Here is a 14,720-nt window from a genome sequence, read left to right as displayed (position 1 = left end):
GATTTGAACCAGAAAAGGACCCTATGTTCCTGCCCCTGAGCCTGATACAATGTGCAGCAAGGCCTCAGTCTGTGTTGCTGCTGCCCCTGGACAGACGACACTGTAAGCTGCTGGGACGAGTGCCTTTTTGTCTGACTGTGTGTTGCCAACAAATATGTACTCACACTTGTTAAACTCCAGCCATCTGGTCGATGTGTCCAAGCTTTAGGCATTCGTTTTCCTGATTTACACTGCAATTGTCAAGCTACTTTATAAGACCCTACAGATAGCAAAAGGTTAATAGATAATATCAGCAATATCTCCAGATATTTGCCTATCTGATGTCCAGATCTCCAGACATCATGATTCAGAGATGCATGGGCTCTCATCCAGCAAGTAACTGAATGAATATTTACTCAGGACAAACGAGTACTTATAATGTGCTCCTTGCAGCTCAGTGTAGCAATGCTCCTGTACATAAACCAACAATTAAATGTAATCCTATACAGTTGTAGTTTAAAAAGAAATTCAAACCAGTCCTTGGAATTAAATAACCTCACTGCTAGAGAAAATGACTTCCAGAACATGAAGCCCAACATGCAAATGCAGAGCCTCTGAGCCACAGAGGAACAAACACTTTTGCATAGGGAGAAGGGCTTGTTGTTTTAACTACTTGTGAGGTCAAAGATCCAGATGTTCCCATAGACAATCAAAAAACTATTACTGGTCAAATTGTATTGACCATTTCCACATGGACAGCGCTGAGACATGCATTTGGCCTCAGAAAGGAAATTTCCTTAAATTCTACTGGCAATCAATGGAAATCCCAAGTTAGAGCTAGAAAATCCAATATTCTGGAGAAATGACTGACAGGTTTTATAAGCTGCAAGTGAAAATGAAATTATGCGTATTTTGCTAACAGTCATACACTGCTTTGGTACAGTTTACTAAACTCCACAACAGACTTTGGCAAGATCAATATTTGAAAGACAACTCTTCAAGGTTCTCCCTCACTTCCTGAAGGTAGAGGATTTCTGTCTAATTCATTCATTGCTGCTTCCAGCACTAGGATCAATATCCATCACATCATAGATTCTCAATAAATATTGCTTAGCTGAAAGAATGAATACATAATTTGGGGCAAAAATACACTGAATCCATTTATTACTGCGATTAAAATCCATGAGATGAAAATCCTTAAAGAGAAGAATATGTGAATAAAGTTATACTTAAATTAGTTCAGATTACAAGTTTTGATGCCATTACTCCACTAAGAAGTTAGCATCTGAGGCCATGCAGTGAATCTATTACAGATGCTTTAGGTGGAGTCAAACCTGAAGGCAAAAATTTCTCCATTCTTTCAGTGTTGAAATATCTTTCAATGTTTTTGAAAGATGTTTTTCCTGGAGAGCAAGAATCATGAATATATATATAAAATTCTCTGTCTCATATATATATTTATATATAAATATATACTTCATCTCTCTCTCTCTATAAAATATATAGAGAAATATATATTATATATATTTAAAATATATTTAAATATGTATATTTAAATAAATATATATTTAAATATATATTTAAATAAATATATATTTAAATAAATGTATATTTATATATTTGTATAAATATTTATATATATATTTAAATATATTTATATATTTATATATTTAAACATATTTACATATATTTAAATAAATATATATTTATATATAAATATATTTAAATAGATATTTATATATATTTAAATAAATAGATATTTATATATATTTAAATAAATAGATATTTATATATATTTAAATAGATATATATATTTAAATAGATATTTATATCTATTTAAATAGATATTTATATATATTTAAATAAATAGATATTTATATATTTAAATAAATAGATATTTATATCTATTTAAATAAATAGATATTTATATATATTTAAATAAATAGATATTTATATATTTAAATAGATATTTATATCTAAATATATAAATATATAAATATATATATTTATATCTAAATATATAAATATATATATTTATATCTAAATATATAAATATATATATTTATATCTAAATATATAAATATATATATTTATATCTAAATATATAAATATATATATTTATATCTAAATATATAAATATATATATTTATATCTAAACATATAAATATATATATTTATATATATAGTTATATAAATATATAGTTAAATAAATATATATTTAAATAAATATATAGTTATATAAATATATATTTAAATAAATATATATTTAAATATTTATATATATTTTATATATATTTATTTAAATAAATATATATTTAATAAATAAATATATATATTTAAAATATATATATATATATTTTTTTGAGACAGAGTTTCACTCTTGTCTCCAGGCTGGAGTGCAATGGTGCAATCTCAGCTAACTGCAACCTCCACCTCCTGGGTTCAAGCAATTCTCCTGCCTCAGCCTCCCAAGTAGCTGGTATTACAGGCACCCACCACCATGCCCAGCTAATATTTGTATTTTTTTTAGTAGGGACAGAGTTTCATCATGTTGGCCAGATTGGTCTCGAACTCCTGACCTCAGGTGATCCGCCTGCCTTGGCCTCCCAAAGTGCTGGGATTACAGGCGTGAGACACTGCACCGGGCCCGAATATATATATATTTTAAACAGCAGCTTTTTCACTGACAAATATTACCAAAATTAACTAAATAAATAAAATTTGTTTTAAATCTCCTTGGTCAGAGTACATATCCTGTAAATGGAGGTAATACCTATATTCTATCTCATTAGTACAGGGTTAAGGAGTTAAACTACCAAAGTGTTTCAAATGTCCAAGAAGAAAAAGTATATAAAGGTCACTTGGGGATTATTTGAAGTAGTAGGTGTCATGTTATTCATGGTTTGTAGTTTTCATTCAAATTACTTTATTGCTTCAAGACCCTCTGTAGGCTTCTTTATAAGGAGAGATAATCATTGACATGAGTTTTAATTTTTATTAGTACTTACACTCTAGTATGGGTATCTATTGGAGTAACTAAAATGCAAATACCAAATAGAGGTGAGTACCAACAGAGGTATAGGAAAGAAATAGTTCTTTATTTTTTGTGGACTGTGAAATCAATCCCAAATCATTGGGTTGCCTTTAAATTATTAAAGACTGACCAGGGGCATATTTGGTCCTCTTAGATCCTAAAATTTATAAAATATAAAGGGAGGACTCTTAAGAAAAGGAATACAAATGAATGGTCACAAAAATAAGAATGGAGTCTTAGAATGTGTCAATGAAATTGAGAAATCTTGAAGATCATACTTCATTAGCTACCTAGTAAATCTGCCTGTGAAACTGACATTGCAATATGACATATATTCATCATTTAACAATGATTATCATTTAACTGATAGTTAGCAAACTAGGAGATTTTTGCTTATTTGAATTTTTTTAACCTTGTAATTTATAACTGTTATCTCTATGTATTCTTAGCAAACCAAAAAATAAATTGAACACAATAATAGCAAATAACTTTCGAAATAATGGAACACATATAGACCAATTTTATTAAACCTACCAGCTTATTTAAGGGCAAGAGTTATATCTTAGCTTTGAATCCTGCTGTCTACAGAATGTTTGGCTTAAAGCAGGTGCCCAGTAAATGCTCTTTAATTCATGGCCAAATGAAGAAAATATCACCAAGTAACATGATCACTAGTTAAACAAATTGTATTAAACTCAAACATGTCAACACAAGCATACTTAGAGATCACTGATAGGTATGAAATTTTTAAGGGGTGTATCTTGTGCAGGTATGTGTGTGTACACACAAAGTAAGCACATATATATGTATACATGCATATTTATACACAGATACATATGACATATGTTACATAACTGTGCTTTGTAGTGCACTATGTTTAGTGATTAGGACCCCAGGTTCTTGCGTGGAGTCTAGTAACAGTGAGTTTGAATCCCAACTCCACTGTATCCTAGCTCTTTGACCTTGGAAATGACCTTATTCTAACCCTCTGTGCTTTCACCAAAAACCATGGAGACAGAGCTCCTAAGAGATCAAATGAGATAACACACAGAAGGTTTTCAGCACAGCGCCCAGCACACAGGGAGTGCATACTCCATGCCATCTATGACTAACAGACCCTTAAATTCTGGCTCTCGTCAGGTAAAACAGATGAAGAAGGAAAAACCTGACTTTCCACTTTGGATATTGTGCTATCTTGCTCTCCAATCAAAGGGAAGCTTTGCTCTTCCCTTTGTCCTACAAGCTCATGTCTCCAAATCATTAAGGAAGTGTAAACAAGTGGAGCCAGAGAACGTGGGCTTTGAGTCCAATAGCTCCTGCATGGCACTTCCCAGTCCGGTGACCATAGGAGACTTTCTGAACCTGCTTCCTTGTTTCCGGAATGTGAAGAAAACTTTCTGCCTCACAGGTTGTCCTGGGGTTAGATATGATCAGGAAAGCTCCTGGCTCAATAGTACGATTTCATGAATGTGTGCATCTACATATTTATCTATCTCTTTCTCCATTTTTTAAAACTTCAATGTTTGCCTCCCCTTCTCCATATGTTCAGATTATCCCTATTATTCAAGGTCTAGCTGAAATGGTGATTTTTTTTAAACTTATTTTTAATTTGTGTGGGTAAATAGTAGGTGTATACATCTATGGGGTGTATGAGATGTTTGGATACAGGCATGGCATGTGAAATAAGCACATCATGAGAAAGGGGTATTCATCCCCTCAAGCATTTATCTATTGAGTTGCAAACAATCCAATTACACTCTTTAAGTTATTTAAAAATGTATAGTTAAGTAATTATTGATTATAGTCACCCTGTTGTGCTATCAAATAGTAGGGCTGATTCCTTCTTTCTATTTTTTTTATATCTGAAATGGCAATCTTTTATGACACTTTCCTAATTGTTTTTGAGCCTAAGTTAACATTCTTCTTTCCTGAATTTCCTATAAATTTTTTAAGCCACTTTCTACTTTACATTTTTTTCTTTGTCTATTAAGCCACGAGGTCCTTAGGGCCTGAATCCAGGTCTACTTTATTTATATTAATATATTCGGCTCTGCTTTTGGAATAGTGTATATACCTGTGTGTGTGTGTGTGTGTGTGTGTGTGTGTGTGTGTGTGTGTGTGCGGTAACAAAAAAGTTTTAAAAATCTTGCTCGCCACTCCCGCCACCTCATTGTACAAAGATTTTTAGTTCAATGTACATTTCTGTTTGTGTGCATGTTTGTACACAGATTACCATTCCCCATACACATGTACACACATATATATTGCCAAGGGTATTAAACCTAAAGTCTTAAAGCCTCAAAATGTTCCAAAAAATGATGTATTGTGCACCATGCTATCATTGTGGAATTATGTTCTTCATGTTGAAAAATCTCTCATTTATTTTCAAGTTGTTAAGAGAGGAGACATTTCCTTGTAACACTTCCCATAATATATTCCATTGTTTTTATTTCTGGGAAAAAATTTTTATCATTGTTACTCATTTATTATAAATGAAAATATTAAACGTTTGGAATCAAGAAACTAACATTCAGTTGTTTTCTTGGCTTGCCACCATTCATACCTTCACTTTAACTGATGCCAACATTCTTTCAGAGCCCTTTGTTAGTGAAACATTTCTTCATCTAAATCCCAAGAGTAATTTTTATTTTCAAAAACATGATCTTGTTATCAAATAACATTCTCAATGTCATCTATACAAACAGATCATACATAATTCATGTGCTATCACTTGCATTGGATAATCAAAGAATATTATTTTACAGAGATCACTTAGGTGAAATTGAGGAATAAAGGAGTAAAATTATGGAATGGATTCACGTAGAGGTTTAAAATCAAGATCTGGTCTTGAGTATCTTTAACTACTCATTGGGCATATGTGTTAGTTATAGGAAATCATTACTAGTCTTTATCTTCAAATTTGAACCTGTATGTGGTTTTTACTTTCTAAAAAGGAAAGCAAACCTCTTTTGTGACCTTAAAGTGGAAAACCTTTAAGGTAAGGCAAATTTCACAAAAGATAAAATATCAGCCAACCTATTAACATCTGATGTTTCAAATATGTGGTTAGGTTAATTGGCAAGAATACTTCTTCAAAAGGAAACTATTTTGATTATCAGAATAATAAAGTCAAAGGGCTCTGGCAAAAGATACTTTTGAAAAATGAACTATTATGCAAATTTTCAATGACACATAGAACTCCAAGTAGCCTCAGAAATCTTATGGCAAATCATGAAAGTATATTGTAGTCTTGGTCACCCATGTACCATTAAGATATATGGAAGCTGAATATCTTGAAAATAATTTTTATAGCATTGTTGATTATTCTTATTTTCCAGCTCAGCTGCACAACCCAGCATCCTAGGGTCTCACTTGATTTAATCCTTTCTCTCATTGCCTGCCTCCTCCACTTCCCTCCAAACTCCAAACAACTGAATGTATTGCCGAGTCCTTTCACTTCTACTTCTCATATCCATTTGGCTTTCCTTATTCTACCACGGGCCCTCAGTCCTCACTGCATTCTCATCCTATGCTTAGATTTCTGCACAGCTGCCCCAGGGACCCTCTTTTCCTAGTATTGCCTCACTCCATTCTAATTGTCACATAGCAGCCAGAGTGATCTACTACTGCCTGAGTCAGTCACATCCCTGCTCCACAACCTTCCATGGTGATATAGTTTGGCTCTGTGTCCCCACCCAAATCTCATTTTGTAGCTCCCATAATTCCCTTCTGTTGTGGGAGGGACCCAGTGGGAGATAACTGAATCATGGGGGCGGGTCTTTCCCGTGCTGTTCTCATGATAGTAAGTCTCACGAGATCTGATGGCTTTATAAGGCAGAGTTTCCCCACACAAGCTCTCTCTTTGCCTGCTGCCATCCATGTAATAGGTGACTTGCTCCTTCTTGCCTTCTACCATGATTGTGAGGCCTCCCCAGCCACATGGAACTGTAAGTCATTAAACCTCTTTCTTTTGTAATTTGCCCAGTCTCGGGTATGTCTTTATCAGCGGTGTGAAAACAGACTAATACACCTGACTACTCTTTTCCCTCAAAATAACCCAGAATTCCTAGTCTGGCACACAAGGCCTTCAGCTCTGGCTCTTGCTCCCTAATCACACACTGCTCTAGGTTTACCGAGCTACTTTCTAGTGCCCATTATTCCTCCTTACCTCTGAGCCCCTGCACTTCTCTTAGGAGCTTCCCCTTATCTGCCCTTCAGGTTACAGCTCTGGTATCACCTGGTCCTCCTGGAGGCCTTCATGAACCTCCACTGTTCTGTCAAATGCCTCTTCTAAGCGCCCTCGTAGCACCATCTGTTGAGGCATCAATCACACAGATGGAATTTCCTAGTATCAAATCAGGGAAGGCCTCTAACTTCTTTTCAGTGTTGTCCATTAGAAATATAAAGCAAGTCACATATGTACTTTTAAGTTTTCTAGTAGCTGTATTATAAAAAGGAAAACAGGAAAAAACTAAAACAAACAACCCCAGTGAAGTTAATTTAGTAATATATTTCATGTAACCTAAGATATCTAAGATATTATCATTTTAGCATTAATTTAAAAATGAAGTATTTTACTTTTTTGGACTAAGTCTTTGAAATCTGCAGTATATTTTATACTTATACCAAAACTCAATTCTAACAAGCTACATTTCAAGTGCTCCATACCATGTTAGGCAGCATAGTTATAGATAAAACTCTTACAGGAAATAATAAGTGCTTGTTTGTTTTATTTTGCATTTCCCGCACGCTCATTGTAAGTTTTAAGTATTCTTGAATCATTTTTGTAAAAAAAAAAATATGATGTAACAAGACTCTGAAATTAGAAACAAGTCACCTTTTAAAACTGGAAACTTGGAAAGAAAATTTTACCATGTATTGAACAAAAACAATGACTTGATATACTGGATTCTTTCACTGTTATTTACCACACCAACACTGTGCAAAACAAAAGTAGCATGCAGAAGGGCCTTCCACATAGCACTTGGTAATTGCATTGAGTGTTGTTAGGTATAAAAATAACCCAGTTCTTACTGTATTTTAGGCTGTGAAAATTTTGCATAGTAGGTCTATACTTTCTGTTATTTATTTTAGGTTCAGAGGGTACATGTGCAGGTTTGTTACATGGGTAAATTGCATGATGCTGAGGTTTGGTGTACTAACGATCCTGTTACCCAGGTAGTGAGCATAGTACCTGATAGGTAGTTTTTCAACCCACACGGCCTCTCCCACCCTCCCACTTCAAGCAGTCCCCAGTGTTTATTATTGTTCCCATCTTTGTGTCCATGCGTATTAAATGTTTAGCTCCCACTTATAATTGAGAACATGTGGTATTTGGTTTTCTGTTTCTGTGTTAGTTCACTTAGGATAATGGCCTTTAGCTTTGTTCATGTTACTGTAAAGGACATGATTTTGCCCCTTTTTATGGCTAAGTAGTATTCCATGGTGTATATGTATGTATGTGTGTGTGTATATATATGTATATATAGGGGTATGTGTGTGTGTATGTGTATATATATAAATAAATAGATAAATAAATAAATATATATATATATATATAATCACATTTTCTTTATTCAGTCTGCCATTGATGGACATCTAGGTTGATTCTGTATCTTTGCTATTGTCAATAGTGTTGCAATGAACATATGAGTGTATGTGCCTTTTTGGTAGAAAGATTTATTTTCCTTTGTGTAGATACCCAGTAGTGAGATTGCTGGGTCAAATGGTAGTTCTGCTTTTAGCTCTTTGAAGAACTGTCACATTGCTTTCCACAGTAGCTAAACTAATTTACATTCCCACCAGCAGTGTGTAAGTGCTCCCTTTTCTCTGCAACCTTGCCAACATCTGTTGTTTTTTTAACTTTTTAATAACAATGGGCATTCTGACTGGTGTGAGATGGTATCTCACGGTGGTTTTGATTTGCATTTCTCTAATGATTACTGATGATGAGCATTTTTTCATATATTTGCTGGCTGCATGTATGTCTTCTTTTGAGAAGTGTCTGCTCATGACTGATGCCCAATTTTTAATGGGATTATTGGTTTCTTGTTTGTTGTTTAAGTTCCTTACAGATTCTGGATACTAGACCTTTGTTGGGTGCATAATTTGGGAATATATTCTCCCATTTTGTAGGTTGTTAGTTTACTCTGTTCATAGTTTATTTTGCTGTGCAAAAACTCTTTAGTTTAATTAGGACCCACTTGTCAATTTTTGCTTTTGTTGTCATTGCTTTTGGGGACTTAGTCATAAATTCTTTGCTGAGGCCAATGTAATGCCAGAATGGTATTTTCTAGGTTTTCTTCCACAGTTTTTATAGTTTCAGGTATTATCATTTACAATAGCCACAAAAAGAATAAAATTCCTAGGAATATAGCTAACTAAGAAGGTGAAAAATCTCTTCAATGAGAATTATAAAATGCTTCCGAAAGAAATCAGAGAAGAGACAAACAAATGGAAAAACATTCCATACCCACGGACAGGAAGAATCAATATCATTAAAATGGCCATACTGCCCAAAGAGTTTATAGATTCAATGCTATTCCTATCAAACTACCAACATAATTTTTCATAGAATTAAAAGAAACTATTCTAAAAGTCATAGAGAAACAAAAAAGAGCCTGAGTCACCCAAGTAATCCTAAGAAAAAAAGAACAAAGCTGGAGGCCTCACACTACCTGAACTTCAAACTATACTACAAGGCTACAGTAACCAATCAACATGGTACTGGTACAAAAACAGACACATAGACCAATGGGACAGAATAGAGAACCCAGACATAAAGTTAAATGATTTTAAAACAAAGCATAGGGAGCATAAAAATAAGGTTATCAGATTAATTTAGCATACATGTTACAGAAAAAAATGGAAGCAATGACAAAATGTATTGTTTGTGAAGAAGAAACGCGTTTTCTCCAGAAAAAGCTCATTAAACTATATGCTAACAAGTATGTTAGATGAATAGGCTGCTATTGAAGAAACAATTAGAATTATGGTGCTATAACCTAAGAATATTTAATAAGAACATGAATTCAACGTACTTCATTAATTCAAACAGCTACATTAATTCAAAGAATTCATAAAGATTATGCGGAATCTTTATGAGTCAACATTTCGAGAGTATCACTACTGCTGATTTTTCTTCTTTGTTCAGTAGGTTTATGCAGGAAAAGATAAGGAAAATGTATTAAGCACTTGCCGCACAGTAGAAGTCGTTAGGTTGGTTTGGATGGGGTTCAGGACATGCCACCCCAAAATGTGGTACATCGTGACATTTGAGAAAGCAGTAGAAACAGGAAGGCCTTTCTGACCACCACCCTCTACCCCTGCTCTTCTCTCCTGAAGGAGGTCATAAAACCTAGGAGGGATTTTCTGATCTTCACGGGAAGCAGGTCATATGACCCTCTTTGAAAAGTGCTCTCCCTATACCCAGGGTATAGGAGCCAAAGACACAGAGATACCAAGAAGAATGTGAACACACAGGTTTTGCGAAGCCCCACCCCAGTTCAGTACCATTAGACCACACCCTTTGTCCTCTAATCATATTTCCTTGTGACCGCCCACTCTTCCTCAAGCCTTTCATAAAAAATACAGAGGTTTGCTGGGCGCGGTGGCTCACGCCTGTAATCCCAGCACTTTGGGAGGCCAAGGCGGGCAGATCACGAGGTCAGGAGATTGAGACCATCCTGGCTAACACGGTGAAACCCTGTCTCTACCAAAAATACAAAAAACTTAGCTGGGTGTGGTGGCGGGTGCCTGTAGTCCCAGCTACTCGGGAGGCTGAGGCAGGAGAATGGCGTGAACCCAGGAGGTGGAGCTTGCAGTGAGCCGAGATTGCGCCACTGCACTCCAGCCTGGACGACAGAGTGAGACTCCATCCCCCCCCACCAAAAACAAACAAACAAACAAAAAACAGAAGCATGCCTCATTATTCAGGCTTCATTTCCTAAAGAAGTCTACAGTGTCATGTAAAACTTATATAATCAATTTATATTCTTTTCTTTTGTTAATCTGTCTTCTATTATAGTGGCCTCAGCCATGAACCTAGCGATGGGTGAGGGAAATCCACTGCTTCTCACCTACAATTTTCAACACACAAACAAACAAAAGGGAAAAACATTTTTTAAAAAAAATTATGTAGTTTGTGTAAAATGAATATCAGGGGAAAAATAGTCAGCCTAGTGCCTTTCAGAAACACTATTTTTGAAAAGTTATTTGGGTGGCATAGAAGAGCATAAGCTGTTAAGATCTTTCAAGCAAGGCGTTAAGATCATTCTAATTGTAAATGTTATTAAACCAGGGCTTTTGCTTTTTTGTTGTCTTTTAAGAATTATTTAAACAATATGCGCAGTATTCATTTCAGAATTTTCTTTTTTCATGCTGAAGTCCCTTGGGTGTTTTGTGGCAAGGTACTGGCAAAAATTCGTTTTCGCTGAATTTCATCTAGTGAAATAGTTCTCAAAAAACTGATTTCACTAGTTTGCATGTCTTGCTGATTTTTTGTAGTAAACAGACGAAGCTCAGTTTTGCAATGTAAGATCACATTGTAGTCACACTTAAAATTTTAAATAATGTGTCAGCAATGAAATAAATTTGACTGAAAGCTAAAGTGACTATCTAGCTGAGATAGAGAGTGAGGTATGCCCTTTTTGGATAATGTGAGGGATTTCAACTGACAAGTTGAACATCTTATAATGTTATAACATTCCCCAGTGTTCGCTCAGGATCTAAACTGCCTGAGGACCCTGTTACTGACTCTTTCCAAGTTGAACCCTTGGCAGTTAGGGAACATAATGTTTGTTGGGTATTTTTAATGATTTATTTTTTAAATATTAAATTTTCTACTTCTTTTCTTTCAGCTTCTGTTTCAGTTTAATTGAATAATATCTTGAGACAGGTTGGCATACAAACTATTAAAAATGTTCATCATTTTCAGCTACTTATTCATATGAAACAAGATTTTCCCCATTTTACAAAAAAAAAAAAACCCAAGTATAGAAATACAGTGTGTGCTGACTTTGATATAAAACTATATCCATCACCCAGCCTTCAAATGTTTGTGTTTTTAGAACAGCCTCTTTTTTTGTTGTTGGTATTTTAAAAACCAACCTACCCACTCAACCTAACCACTTCTACTATATGACAAACACTTAATAAATTTTCCTTGTATTTTCCTATGCTACTCACTGATTGACTTTGTAAGTAAATATTATACTTTTACATTAAAAACTATATAGTACTATAATACTTTGATCTGTTTCATTTATTGGAAATTGTGCATAAGATTCTGCCACTCAAAAAAAAAAGAAAAACAAAAATACTTAGAGGTGACATCCCGCAAAAAAAAAAAAAAAAAAAGAGAGAGAGAGAGAGAGATTCCACTACTCAGAGTTTGAAATTCAGTGTTCTAAGCAAGCATTATGTGGTAGAACAATTTCTGGACCTGCTACCAGAAGACCTGAGTTTGGTTTCAGACACACCAAGTAGATGGTATGACTTTGGACAAGTCACCTTGCTTTTCAGGCTCTCAGACTGCTCACCTATACACAGGGCAGGTTATGGCATTCTGGGGAAATTGAGGAAGCTAGGATGGAGCTGGAACAGAGAGAATCTAGAGGGAGCAGAATGTGGGGCCACCCTCAAAGCTCTACCATATGGTACAATATCCTTTGGATAGACTATATCTATTTCTCTACAACAGAACAATTAAATTGTTTCCAATTTTTTAGGTCATAAGGAGCATTATGATGAATGTATTTTTACGTGTTTTTTAGGTTAGGAAATTTTTCTGGAATAAGAATTATTGAATGAAAGAATAATAACTTAAGTTTTTTTCTAAATACTTTCTGTAAAACACATGTCTAGAAAATTTATTCAAATTTTGGCCGGAATTGAATGAGATTGCCTGTGCACCTTCCTATCACTAATTGTTTTTACATTTAAAAAAATTTGTCAACTTGATAAGCAAGAATGTATTTATTATTGCTTTCATTAGATTTCTTAGATTACTAGTGAAGTTTAATATATGTTTGTGTCCATCATTTCTCTGAATTTCTTTTACTGTGTACTGCTAACCATCTCAGTTGTTATTTTTCTACTGTTGGTAACAACTGGTTGGTAATAGTAATTGTTTCATAAAATTTCTTTGATTATAAAGGATATTAATTCATTGTCATATTTTACAAGTATATTATCAAGTTTGTCACTTGTGTTTTAATTTTATAAAATTTCCATGTATAATTTCTACATTTTTATGTTGTCAAGTCTGACATTTGCTCTCTCATTCATGACTTTTATATCTTGAAACTCCTTCTGTGTGGTAAGACCACTATATGTGTTCATTTCTTTCTATTTTATATTGCTCTTAATACAAACAGCTATTCATCTACTTTTTTATGTTTTATCTGAGATTGGTATAACCTACTTTTTTCTAAAAAGTCAGTTCTGCCTATACCATTTGTTGAATGACTCATCAGTTTCCCATTGTTTATGAAGCTTTACTAATCATATACTAAACATTTCATATATAATACAAATCACTTAGTGTCAATTTTACATATTTTTAATATTCTATGAAATGTGATATTTATACAAAGATCTCTATATACCTTACAGATTAATTTTAGTTATCAGATATTTTTATAAAGTAATACTGCATCTGTGTAATAGCTCTAAGGCAAGTCATGCATCTTCTTGGTGTCTCCATGCCTAGTGCAGAGTTTGCCATACAGTAGGCACTCAGTATATAGCTACGGAATTGCATGAGCCTTTTTCAAGAGAAATATTCTATTTCGTGTGACAAAAGAAGGGACATAAAGTAGACTACACAGATCGTGTTGGCTACTTCAGTTTCTTTCTCTTCTTCTTCTTTTTAAATAAATACTAATAAAACAGGATTGATATCTCTTGAAAGTTCTAGTGAAGCAAGGAGGTTTTCCAGAAGGTGGTTGGATCCCTTTATTAAAAGCATCTGTGCCACGGCCACTGGCGGAAGCCCAAACATCCTGAAGTGGATGGCTCGGGGAAATCAGAAAGACAGAACACAGCCAAATTCTAAGATGGAACAAATCGTAAAGTCATACTGCATCTTAATTTGACGACCCACAGGAAAGGTTTTTCTGCCTCATCAAGTCTATAAAGCAAGGTATTTATGGTTTTCTTGTGCACTTAATAGGTAACAAGAGTAATGTATAATGACGCTATTACACTGACTTAACATAGACTGTTTCTTAAGGTATTCTGTTGTTAATTTTACTACTTTCATTTTCTCCATGTGTGATTGATTTTGCATTCATTGTTTCATAATATATATCCATCTTCAGTGAAGCATTCCGAAAGCAGAAGAAAGCAAGCACTTAGGGAATATTCACATTCAAGAAGTCATGTAACTCATAAGATGAAAAATGCCATGTATCTCCTCTCCAATATGGTAATTAACAGCTGAAAGTCAACTCTGGATCATCTGTATAGTGGGGCAGTAAAGGGCATATAAAATCATAAATAAACTCAGACTAGTTTTTGTTTTGGAATGGCTCCTGTACTTCCATATGAATAAGAGAGTGACTCACCCCCTTGGGAATTCACAGTACATCAAACCAAATTAGGAAGCCAGGCAGCTGTGACCTGGTTTTGTAAGGGCCAAGAAAACTACAGAGTTTCACTACTGAACCTAGTAACTCAAAATGATTCCCTGGTTCCCATGCCATTT

General features: G+C 34.3%; 1 protein-coding gene across 1 annotated transcript in view; it reads right to left on the bottom strand.

Moving 5' to 3' along the window:
- Positions 1 to 14,720, bottom strand: part of PDE7B (phosphodiesterase 7B) — a 343,143-nt gene that overhangs the window by 257,830 nt on the left and 70,593 nt on the right. The gene's annotated exons all lie outside the window — the stretch shown is intronic.

The sequence above is a fragment of the Gorilla gorilla genome, chromosome 5 (assembly GCF_029281585.2).
Source record: "Gorilla gorilla gorilla isolate KB3781 chromosome 5, NHGRI_mGorGor1-v2.1_pri, whole genome shotgun sequence".
Lineage (NCBI taxonomy): Eukaryota > Metazoa > Chordata > Mammalia > Primates > Hominidae > Gorilla > Gorilla gorilla.
Note: the sequence above shows the minus strand (reverse complement) of the source record. Positions and strands in the feature narration are given on the sequence as shown.